Source organism: Micropterus salmoides, unplaced genomic scaffold, assembly GCF_014851395.1.
Source record: "Micropterus salmoides isolate LMB-PRFRI ecotype aquatic unplaced genomic scaffold, ASM1485139v1 Ms_hic_scaffold_1, whole genome shotgun sequence".
NCBI classification, from domain to species: Eukaryota; Metazoa; Chordata; class Actinopteri; order Centrarchiformes; family Centrarchidae; genus Micropterus; species Micropterus salmoides.
The window spans coordinates 20,292,235-20,304,793 of record NW_024040040.1 but is presented as its reverse complement, the minus strand read 5'-3'; the positions used below and the strand labels follow the sequence as shown (position 1 = coordinate 20,304,793).

Here is a 12,559-nt window from a genome sequence, read left to right as displayed (position 1 = left end):
AATACTCAGAGGTATTAAGAATAATGATCTGAATATAAATCATTATGTTGTTCCTGTAATTCAGGGTAGTAATGTTTGTTTTTTGGGGGTGCATGAGCTGAGAGATTAGTTATGTAAACAGTATGTTACTGAACTATCTTTGTTTACTTTTAAAGTACTTAGATAAAATAAAGCAATGATGATGTTTTTTTGTAATTACATACTGTAACATTTTGTACTAACAAGAAAGGCATGAACCAAATACTGCTGTGACTTCACTTTATCACTACTCTACTACTAATAGCTTATAAAAAAGTTTTTATCAAGAATTTATGATTCTATTTTTGCAGACTGATCTGGTGCTGGAGAAGTTACATCACCTTTTGACATTGTTCGCATTTTTCCAGCTGTGAAAAGCTCCTCCCTTTCCTCTTTTTGGAGTACAGGCTGGTGTGATGCCTGTGTTTTACACAGTGGTTTTACACTCATGTCTAAAAGTGAACATGGTGATGATTTATTGGTGTCATAAAACACCTTTTTGCAACTTTGAGTTCTGTGGGTTATGGCTCATACTTAAATTATGACTGAAGCTGCTCTCAGTTTGGGGAATAATATGTGAGAAAATATGTGATTGTTCCCCCTGAGTTCAGTCCAAGAGATCCAATCAAATCGCTTTCTGTGACCGACTGACATTTTCCCAAAATGGCGATGCCCGCCCACCAGGCCCTCCACCCTGGCTAAAAGTGAGTGCTCAAAGTGTTTTAAAATTGCAGTTTGACCCCAGCATAGAGGAGGTCCACACACACCGAGTTTAATCCTACTCCATATCTCTTTTGGCATAGTTAGAATTCAGAAGTGCTCAGCTCTAACTGGAAGGCCCTTCTGATTAGAGAAAACCCACAATGCCCTCTGTTGTTGTTGTGAACTTTTGACAGCGTGGGCCGGGCCTCGACAGCGGCGAGCTGCACAGAGGAGTCGGCAGTGGGGCGGAATATTTGACATTTCTCCGTGATGACAGGCTTGTTACTACTCTTGTTTCGTACTGTATGTATCCTCTCTGTGTGGACCCACGTCTCCCGTGGCAACACAAAATTTGATTTGGATGACAAATACTTTCCAGCTCTGGAGTATGGACTGTTTTGGCAAACCCCACCCAGCTTGTACTCAAATTGAGTCCTGAGCAGTCATTTTCAAGGACTGTTTGACTACACTGGGCGCTAATGTATTCTTCATGGTGAACATGGTTAGGATGAAGGATCAGAAGCTCTTTTCTGGTATGCACAAGAACAACAGGACCTCAGAGAATAAATGTCATGTAGACTATAACCCAACCACCTGATCTCATCTCATGTGTCACATACACACGCTTTGTAAAAGCTGTGTCTATTGTACGCAAAACGGCAATTTTGTGTGTATATGATACGCTGCAGTTTGCAATAGCGTTGCAACACAAAGGAGGCTAACCCTACCTGCTGCACAGCTGTAGCCAGTCAACATGCATATATTTACTGACTTAGGTTTAGGCACTAACTAATGCCATGGTTGAGGTTAGGGAAATTGCCTCGGGGGCTGTCAACTCCTTAAACAAAAACACCCTGGGGCGTCTCATACACACGTCTGTGCCAGTTCAGGATCAAAATTGCCGTTTTACGTACAATAGACATGGCTTTTCCAAAGCGTGTATATATGATGCCTGAGCCACGAATCACTTCACTTTTGGTTATTTGAAACCCTTCAAATTACCTTTAGATGAAGCGTAAAACACACAGTGGTCCCCCAAGCTCTCAGATTCTAAGCTCAAATTCATCCTCTGCACTGCTCCATTGATTATAGTTTATGTCTGTTTACCATTTTTTATAATTGCTTCTAAATTAATGTATATTGTCTGCTATGTAGTAGAATGGAGTTTCAAACTCAAGTTCACTATATGACCTGTTATATCGTGACAAATAAATCTACCTACCTACCAAAGCTGTTGTATGCAGATGAGAGGTGCAGTGTCATTGTGAACTGGTTCAGTGTACTATTATTAGACTGGACTAATACTAGCTGGACTTCTACTACTGCTACTATTACTGCACAATATGTTACCACATCTACTGCCACTGCACCTACTGCTACACTTCCTGCTGGTACTGTTAATACTAGAGTTACGATACAGAATGTTGTGGTGTGAGTTAGCATGTCTTTTGAATAAACAGTGTGAACATACTGTTCAGTTAGCAACCAAGCTAACGCACTTGCCAACAGTTAGCAAACAGATAGCAAGCTTCTTAGCTTGGAGAGCTTTTTTTCTCCCCTTCAATAAAACGACTTAGGTACATATTTGTCTCGGTATATCTTGTTGGATATTTTGGATACATTTATTTAATTTTGGATGCATTATGTGGCCTTTGACCTTGTTTGTGATGTCACTACCTGTCCTCTGTTCTGCCCTAGTGCACAGAGGCCATGCTGAGGAGAGGTGTATTTGTTAGAGCTCCTGTCAAGTAAGTGTTAAAATGTGGGGGAAATGCTTAACAGTGGTATAAATCTTACTTTGTGGACTACGTGGATATTGTCCAATGTTGTTCATAGAAAAAAGTATAATAGAAAAGTGTTTTTTGTCAAATACAGCCCAGCACTTAATTGTAGGAGGCTATGCTAATTTACAAATTTTTAGCTAGGCTTGCTTTTGCATACAGGTGGGTATCTAATGCTGTTCTTTTTCCTTCTCCTTCCACCTTTTAGAGGTGTGCAGAAGCTCAGTCATATGAAGCTACTGGACTGATTTTATTTTACTTTGTTTAGGTATTTGAAGTCAAACCTCTGTCATGCAGTGTTGTGTGTGAACTACACCTTATGTTTCTGTTCAGTGTTGAAATTTCATTTACTCATTATAACATATTAAAGGTTGCTTTCTTTTAGTCAGAACTGTCAATGTAATATCAGGGAGGAACATATTTAATTTTATTTATCATTTGAGTGATGCAATGATTATATATGTAATGGAACACAGACACATGTTTAATCAGTTGGCCTGCTGAGGATGTGTGAGCATGTGGAAGCCCAGTCTTGTGAAGTTCATGTACTGACTTTATGTTACTTTATGTTTTATCTAGAGGAGAGAATAAACCCCCAGTTGGCATGAGGTCAGTGGGTCTCATCTACTTCAACGTCACAAAGACTGAAGATGAAATACTTTGTAAGGTAAGATGAGGCTGTAACTAACACATCAACAAAGCTTGCTCTAAATATTTTATGTCAATATGCATATTTCCAATACCCAGTCCATTTAATAAGTCTAGTATTCAATTCAGTACCAATGCTGTGTACAGGATTGGAGCATCAACTGCAATGTCATATGTACTACTAGTACTGCTGCTGCTGCTAAAATACAACTACGACTCATGCACTCTTCTCACTATCACTACTAGTACTGCTACTGTCACTTATGCTACTTCTATCATAGTACTAGGACATTAGTACCAACTAATCAGTGGTTGAAAGGAACAGTACATTCACTCAAGTACATTTTGAGGTACGTATACTTAAGTAATTGTCATGCTGCTTTATATTTCACTACATTTCAGAGGGAAAAACTGTACTTTTTACTCAATAACATTTATTTTACAGTTTAAGGTACAAGTTACTGTGTAGATTATAAATATTGATTCAAAATATATATTTTCATAGATTAAGCTACATGGCAGTGTCTCATGTAGTTGGAAGTAGCCCCACCTTTACCAGCTTTAAAAGTGAAATGATGCTTACACATAAATGCATGAATAATAATAAGCCATTAATATAAAATATTCTAATATGTTCATGTCACCCATACATTTGACAGTGTTGTTGACATTGGAATCTGTGTTGATCTACTTTTGGGTTCAGAGGCCTGTACTACAAAGTGAGGTTACTCTCTTTTCCAGGTAACTTCAGGAGTAACTTTCTGACGTCGGTTGTAACTTCTGTGATTTAGGGAGTAGATCTTAATTCATTAACAGGCCGATTTCTGAGATGTAGCCCATGTGTATAACTGAATTATCGTAAATGTTTTCACATATTTAGATTGACTATTTTACACTTACAAAAAATATAGAGCCAGGAGAAGGGGGTAGTAGTCCGACATGAAAGTGGTAAATTTACAAAAATTAAACTTGCATATTCTGTAAGCATATGATAATATAGTAATTGTGGGCTAAAGTCACATGTATTTCCTCATTGTTAAATCCAGGGGCAAAGTATAATTTGATATTCATGGGCATAATACATGGCAGCGGTGCTTGTGGAGGGATGTTGCAGCTTAGCAAAGTGAATCGATGTGTTTCCTTGACAAAAAATACAATTTTTCAGAGTTTCTCTCATAAATGTAATTTCAGAGAATTTTTAAGCTCTCTAATTGTAGATTTTTGATTTTCTTCCCATTAAGATACCACTCTCCTTTTTCTTGGATTATTACCCCTCTTCCCCGGCTCCGTATTTTTTTAAACCTACAATGGCCCTAATACTCAGTTGTACCTTTACATCTAAATCCATAAGAAAAAATAGAGAATTACAACAGGAACTCTATTGTGTTAGATTTGCCCATTAACGTTCACTCCTTATACTCTATGATCATTGTGCATTCTTCTGGGGAAAACACATTTGCCATTATGAAAAAACTCTGCCTGCCTCTTTTATGCGAATGTGCACAAACTCCAGTTTGATTTGACACCAACTAAAAAATCAACTAAAGCCTACTGCAGACTAAGCGACTTTCGTCGGCAGATCGCTGTGCTACTCAGACTACACAACTTGCTGTCTTGTAATGGGAGTCTTGAAGTCATTGTGGCGTTCACACTCTACACAAACTGATGACTCTGTCACCCGAAAATACACGTGAAAAGGGACACAAATGCGTGAAACATGAGTTGTTTACTATAAAAAAGATAAACATTATAAAGAAACAGAATATGGGTGAAAGAGTGAATTAGCTCACACAGGGATTGTCTGTGCTACAGAAAGAGTTGGAGTTGAGTAAAAAATGTTTCGTGGTGAAAATCGTTGTCAAAATTGTGTAGTGTGAACTAGGCTTAACATCTTAATCATAGCCATAGTACTGTTTCACACCAATGTAGGAAGTCAACCCTGACTTTCCTTAATAAGCCTGAGTTACTGTAAATCTGAGGAGTTCTTGTTGAGTGTGTTGGAAGTGCGGTGATTCAACAAAATATCCACTTTGGTTAACATCCAAGCTACATTTCTACATATGCACTGACCTCTCTGCTGTTAAATCACACTCCCAGCCCTAAAATATCCTTTATTTTGAAGTCATACAGTGCACAAATGAAACCCAGCGTGGTAATGTGAAGCAGGATATGTAACCTCACAGCTCTTCTGGACCGACTAGCAATTGTTAAATGAAAGAAGAGTGGAGACTTTGAATAAAGAAATACATTCTTATTGGGGAGGTGAGGGGCTGACAATGAACCCCCCTCGCTCCTAGTTGAGCCTGCGAGAGGCCGACTTGTTCATCCCTTGTTATTCCGCTAATGTGTATGATTTAAGGGGGAATTATGCACATCTCAATGTGCCTATAAATGACATTATTCATGCACAGGTGCTGCACTAAGCAGCTCCTGAATGATAATTAAGATAATCTTTCTCTTTTTTTCCTCCTTCACGCTCGCTCTCTCCCTGTTCTCACGGATCCACTTTGTTCAGGCAATATCTCCTGTGTCAATACCTCACTAGACTGCAGCCCCTCTCCCCTCAGCCATTGTCTGATCCTTATTCAGCACTAAAACCCGCACTAACAAGTGAGACCACGTCTATGTTTCTCCCCCGAGCCCGACGGTATTTCTGAGAAATAACGTGCCAAGCTGAATTAAAGTGAGAGAATAAAAAATTAAAAAAAACTTTTGCAAGGCAGAAACTTGGCTGCAGCGTTCCCGAGGGAATTCACCGCGCAATGAATTTCTCAAACGAGAATATGAAGACATTGATGTCGAGCACTTTGCATATGATAAGCTCTTTTTCCATAAAGAGAAATGATTAGTTTTGGAATGGTTAAGAAATGTTGCTGGGGAAAAAGTGTTCCACGCTCTCGGATATTAAGGACATTTAGAATACATTAAAAAAAGAGAAATTTTGTCATAGTTAGGAGGTAAGTTATGCCAAAATTATGGTTTAAACTCAGGTTTTCTGATAAAGATGCACTAAAGCTAAACTTTATCTCTTTACACAAAAGGACCCCGAATCACATTTTTCCTGATCTTGGACCGTTGTGAGTCACAGTGCCAAGTCTTGCTTGTAGAAATGCATCATCACAGAGAAAGTTAGTGAATCCAGCTTCGTTTGTCTTATTGGGGAACCAGAGGCTTTTGGGGCTGGAACCCCTCTCTGCTGTGGTAAACAGTGAGTGATGATTATCGTCGCTTACCAAGAGGAAATCCAGCTGTATTGTTTTAGCATGGTCAGTTGTTTACAAGAACCTCTCTCCAGTAGATGGGCTGTGCTTGATTCAGTTTTCTTTTGTGTGCAAATCACTCGTTCTGTTTGTGTTTTTCGATTTTCTTGTTGTGTTATTCTCTCTCTCCCCATCCCGTGTTGTGAGGGATCCATCCAGTCTCTTTGCCAGCCTGCAGCTGGGTTTCATTACCCGGATTTTGCCACACCCTTTGATTTCAGATAAACACATTGGGTATGTATACCAAAGCAGGGACAAATAGGAGCAGCAAATAATTCATAGCATTTGTTTTAAACCCCTCTGGTTGCCAGATGGGTGGAGCTTGTGTCAACTCTGTTTCTAGGTTTGCCAGGTATGGTGCCAGTCACAGGAAAGGTTACATATCTGAGATAGAAAGTAACTAAGTACGTTTAGTGATAACCCCCACAGGTCTCCAACTCTGAAATTCCCCCGTTTTCTATGGAGCAGTTTGGTGTTTTTATGCTCATTGATTTGTTTTTTGCCCCAAAAAAACTCATTTGCAGCAGGGACCAAAAGAGATGGTGGAGACCAGAACAGAAGTTTCTCTGTGTTTGCCGGATCATAAATATGCAACAGTTTGCTAATATGTTAGCCATAACAACAACATAACATGTCATTGTTTTTAGTTTGTTACACTGACCCTATGTAGCTACAAAAAAATCAATTACCAGCGTGAAGTAGTCAATAACTCCTTCAAAACTAAATGAAAAAAATAAGTTGCTTACCTTTCCAGCACTGACGTTCCTATGGGCAGGACAACAGCATTTGCACAATACCTTCCAAAATATGTATGATGAGGATGATGATGAAAAAAATTATCCGTATGTTTTCTGACCCAATACAGCAATGGTTTGGTTAGATTACTCTCAAATTGTGTGTGAGGATTGGAGTGCAATAATAAAATCTAAATCAAGACAAGAATTTCAGTACAGTAACACAGTCATTTGTGAAACTTTACAGGCTCAACTGCACCTCTTACAATACTATTAAAGAAAAACCTTGGACCACAGACTACATTTGTCAACTCTATAGTCACAAAAGGCAGAATTAACTTCCTCTAAAACCCAGATTTCCTCTGCAAATGACACTGAATCATATATATTTGAACCGTGCCCCCTGGCTACAGCGTGTCCTGAAATGTCTTTAATAAGGATGAGGATGTTAAGGGGCTGGTATAGCTCCAGTTTTAAATTAGAAATAACCCGGCAGAACGCTTGACTTACAGAAAAGGTTAGTTTTAAACACAACACATTAATCTCTGCTTCTAGTTTGCACATTTATGGATCTGAGTAAGTGTGTGTGTGTGTGTGTGTGTGTGTGTGTGTTTTCTGGACAGAAACACCCACTGCCATTAACCAAAATATGAAAAAGCAATTACAGAAATGAGTGTGTGCAGGGAGAAGTGTCTACTGATATGCTGACTAAAATATGAAAAAGCAAATGTTTAAATCAGTGTTTCTGTGGATGTAGGTTTGTCCATGCTATCAACTAAATCTAAATATGATAAGGCAAAGATGAAAATTAATAACTATTTGGAACATAATATAGTGCTCTGTACAGCCCTGATGCGTATCAGCACTCCCAACAGCAGCAGGAATGTGTGCACAGGCCTCACAATTTCCACCTGATTACAACGATAGAGGCTCATATCTGTTTACACCGGCTGTGCGTCTTTATTCCCTTTTTTGTGGCAGAAATTGCAGCTTTTACTGATGACAGGCAATTTGAAAGTGCCCTTGTTGAATAGTCACAGGTGCCATGTTGTTTGAATCAAGCAGACTAGCTGCAAATAGCTGAAGTGGTTTTTATTTTTTTCAGTGTGCAGGAAGAGAGCACACAAAAGTCTATTCAGAATGTAATGCTGTTTTATGTGGCCATTAGCAGATTGGAGTTTTAGTTACAGAAATATTTTACAGAGGCGGTAATACTGGCTGGGTTAAACCACAAGGGGAGGAAGCAAAGAACTTAGTTTCTTTTCTGGGTATCCTGTGGAGATTTTGACCACTAGTGGCGCTATGGAGCAATGATTTTATGGGCAGGTCCCAAAAAAGCAATACACCTGCTGATGGATTTATGTTATTCCACTGACTGACAGCTGGTGTGGGCAAGAATTGATAAATTAGCAGGTAAGAAATGACAGAGAAGGAAACTGCTAGCTAGCAAACATGAATGCAGCAAATGTTTTTTAGGAAGCTAATAATTTAAGAATAGTTGCCTCTGAAACGTTTACAACTAGACTTACCTTTAGTATCATGTTTTTGTGTGTTTACTGTCGTTGCTAGCCTGCTGCTTATTATATTATCTCTGTCTGAGAGACTGAAACAGCATCTGGAATAAGGTGTTTAGCAACAAATTTACAGCATTTATGTGTTTTGTCGCCTTGAAGTGCTTAGTTGTCGTGACCTGCATCCGTGCAAAACACTCAGGTTTCTGTCTTTGTCTTTCACCTGTGTTGCATTGCTTTCATACCGCAAGAAAAGATTCTGTCCTGTACTCTGCTTTATCCCCGCAGATGTGTATACATATACAAGTGTGTGTGCTTGTGTCATATCATTTTCAATATCCCCATCTCTAAGATCATACACAACAGAATCAAGCATACATTGGAAGGAGAGATGTGTGCAGGGGGGGTGAAATATCTTTGTTCCCTCTACTCTTTAGAAAGCTTTAGCCGGGCCGTCTTCACTGAAGCATACAGGATGTGCCTGATGTTTCCTTGGCAAAGGAAAAGGTAAAAATAGAGAAGATTCATCTGGTTTGAGTTCTGCGGCACCACATTACTTTAGGGGTGGTTTTTTTTCCTGCTCTTTTTTTGTTCAGCGGTCCTGGGCCCTTTTGTGTGATTGAAGCTCAAACGGACCAGGAAATGCAAATAATCCCAGTTCTGAAGACGTTCAGTGACGTGATTGTTGGGACGGTACGAGAAGGCTGGCCGGCTCGCCACATTAAAGGCAGAGTTTGAGCGAGAGATGAGTGGAGACTGGGTTAAGTTAAGCGAGAGGAGAGGACTTCAAAGGCTGCTAGGTTTGCCTGCCATATTGAGAGTGACGAGATGTGTCTTTTATTAATAGCATTCACCAGAGTTCCTTGTTTCTGCTCTTAACTTGTTCCATTGTTCTACAATCACCGCAATGTGGGGACAGAATGAAAGGACTCATTTCACAGCTGCAGAGCAAATTACACCTTGATTACATGTGATGGCGGCAGTTGAAGGATTTACTGGCATGTCTTGTTTTTGTCTGATTTTAGGCCCTTTACCACCTTGTTAAACGTACTTTACATGTACATTTAACTAAACTTCTAAGTTAGTTAAATGTTCTATTTGCAAGGGCTCGTAGTTCTTTGAACACATTTTTTTATGTTGCATCTCCTTCAAAAATGTGTTTTGTTTTTTTTAAAAGTTGTACTCCTTTTTAAAATTGGATGAATTGAAAGGTTTGAATTCATTATGTTCTATTAGCAAATTAATGAAAACTGAGGAGGAAAACAATTAGTAGAGTGACATTATTCTTTATTAATTCCTAAGTCCCATCCTGTCAATGTGTACCACATATAGTTTCTTGTTTATATGACCATTGCTAGTCAACCTGGGGTCAACTAATACGCATACAATAACTCTCTTTGAGAAATAAGAGTTAAAAAATTAAGAAAAGCGGAGAAATGAGGAATGTAAAATGCAGCAAAGATGAAGACAAGAAAAAAATATAAAACCAAGACCAAACTGATACATAACCCAGAAAGAGAAAAAAAGGAGGCTCCAAAAGATGGACGTTTAAAATTTGGATTTCAACATTGTAAATGTAAACGAGTGCTTCCCAACCCTCAGGCCACGACCCCTCAAAGGGGTTATAAGAGAAAACTGTGGGGCCATAAGATGATTCCTGGTATAGGAAAGAAGAAAAAGCTCTGCTAAAAATTTGTATTATTGTGTGTGTTTTATTTGGATAATTCTAAGAAATTAGCTTTTTTTTGTGAAATGTTGGACAGTTTTGACAAATATTCAGAAAAACAGTGACATATGCAACTTGTGACAAAATGGTCACAAGCATACAGTCCAAAAGGTTGGAAAGCAATGACAGAGACTATTTTATTTGCAATTTGAGGCTCTTGTTCAGAATTGGTGAAAGTGATTATAATGATTAGTGTTGTTTGTTAGATAAATCGATTGGAGATTTGAGAAGAGTATTGACGTCAATACTCTTCTCAAATCTCAGTCAAATAAGATGCCGGTTTTCCTGAAAGTCAAAGTTTGGTCTTGACATTCTGTTCAGCCAGGAGAGTGTGTAATGTATTTCGGAAGTTATATAAACAAAGCAGAGCTAGCGGCTCTGAGGTCTTGTTGTCCCTGAAATGTGATCAGCATGTTCTAATAAACTTATGTCTCTGCATTAACGCAAAGCATTTATTGTACTTTGGATTTCTAGTGATTCTTCTGCATCCTATCGGCCCTTAATAAGTTTAAAAATGTAATCTTTATCAGGATGAGAAGATCACTGGGGAGATCCACAGATTGCAATAGTTGTGGGGTGTTCGGGTGTTCCTTTATTTTTATTCTCCTTACACAAGTTTTGCGGTGCCTCCAAAACTCCTCAATTATAATCATTTAGCAGCAGTGGTCTTCATTCATATCCACTGCACAGAAGTGCATCAGACACCATTTCAGAGCTGATTTGCATATTATGATGCGAGCACTGCCCATCATCCCTTCTCCTCATTAAACATCCGGTATCTCGCCTTCTTTTCGTCTGTTTTTAGAAAAAGAAAAGGGGGAAAAAAAATCTTGATTCAGCCGTTTTAATTCTCCTCAGCGGACTTGTAATTGGTGTTTACGTGATTGGCTTTTACTCTGTTCGCCGCTTTTCCCATAAATCCTTGTCAATCTAAAGTCAGTCTAGCATGTTATCAAGCGAATAGAAACAAATAATGGCACAAAACCCCACAGTAAACATTCCATAATTAACTGTTTAGGAGCGTGATCATCAGTTAGGGTTTGATTTTAGGATGTAATCTGCTTTTGCGTATGCCAGGCCATCCAACCAAAATGGACACGAGAGTTAATGCAGCTCTAACCTCTGAGCCATTTATGCTCATTGAATGTACTTGTAATGATTAAGTTTGAAAGCGCCATGTTTTATCATTGGCCAACACAAGAGTTGACAATCTTAAGACCTTCACTAGAAATAATTAGGATCTATTTGAATGCTGAGTGTGGTGCACAGTGCTGAGACAAGAGCTAAGCTTGTTAACGAATGTGGTGGCAATTAAATGGCTCATCCCCCCCCCCCTACTGTTTGTGGTTTTTTATCACCTGAAAATTGATTATAATTCTCAGCATTGCTTGACCATAAAGTTTCAAAATCTCTGCCAATATAATTGAAAATACCCGTTCTAAAGCTGCGACTGAGTATTGTTTTTGTGAGGTTTTTAATTGTTTCGCCACAAAAGACCAAAAGTATTTTTAGTTCCCGCAGATCCCACATGAAACCTGAGCTGGCGACATGGTTGAAATGAGTCTGTGCTGCTTATTTGAATGTTTTCCCCCCTTCCTCCTCCTCTTTAATTTCTCCACATAGTTTAACATTAAAAATCAGGTCAACCTTTAAGATTTATGAGCAGAGAGGAGAAAAAAAGAATTAATGGTATGCTATTTTTATTCAGTTAGTCGTCTGTTAATTTGGTATGACCTTAGTCAAAGGCGGTGAAATAACAAACTCTACTTACTTCTTCTTAAGACCAAACCCCTGGTCTCCGATATTGCTTTGCTGAGGATGTGAGAAGAGAAGGGCCCACTGCCAGCCTGTGTTTCTTTAACTCTTATCTGCAAAACTCAACACACAGGATTTTCGGGACATCAGTGGCACTAAGAAACTAATACTCTTTCATCTAATTTCATAGCGTATTGTTTCAATTAAGCATTTTTTTATTAGTTGATTGAAAAACTGTTTTTGAAACAAAAAAAGCTCTTAAAGAGGCATTTAGACACATTTAGAAAATAAATCCTGACAGCCAAATGAGGCAGCTCATCATCCGATAATGTATTAGAGGTCGTCTCCGAGCGTCTTTGTCCGTGAGCCGAAGCAGAGGTGCGTCACCTCCTTTATTTCCCACCTTTTTCTTGCTGATGAGTTC

The 12,559-nt window shown here is 38.8% G+C and overlaps 1 long non-coding RNA gene across 1 annotated transcript in view; it reads left to right on the top strand.

Annotated features, from left to right (window-relative positions):
• The first annotated feature begins 2,406 nt into the window (after positions 1-2,406).
• The window catches only part of LOC119905230, a 59,226-nt gene continuing 49,073 nt past the window's right edge, over positions 2,407-12,559 (top strand). The window contains exons 1-2 of the long non-coding RNA XR_005444798.1: positions 2,407-2,468; positions 3,081-3,168. This is a non-coding gene — a long non-coding RNA (uncharacterized LOC119905230). The remainder of the gene's footprint in view (positions 2,469-3,080; positions 3,169-12,559) is intronic.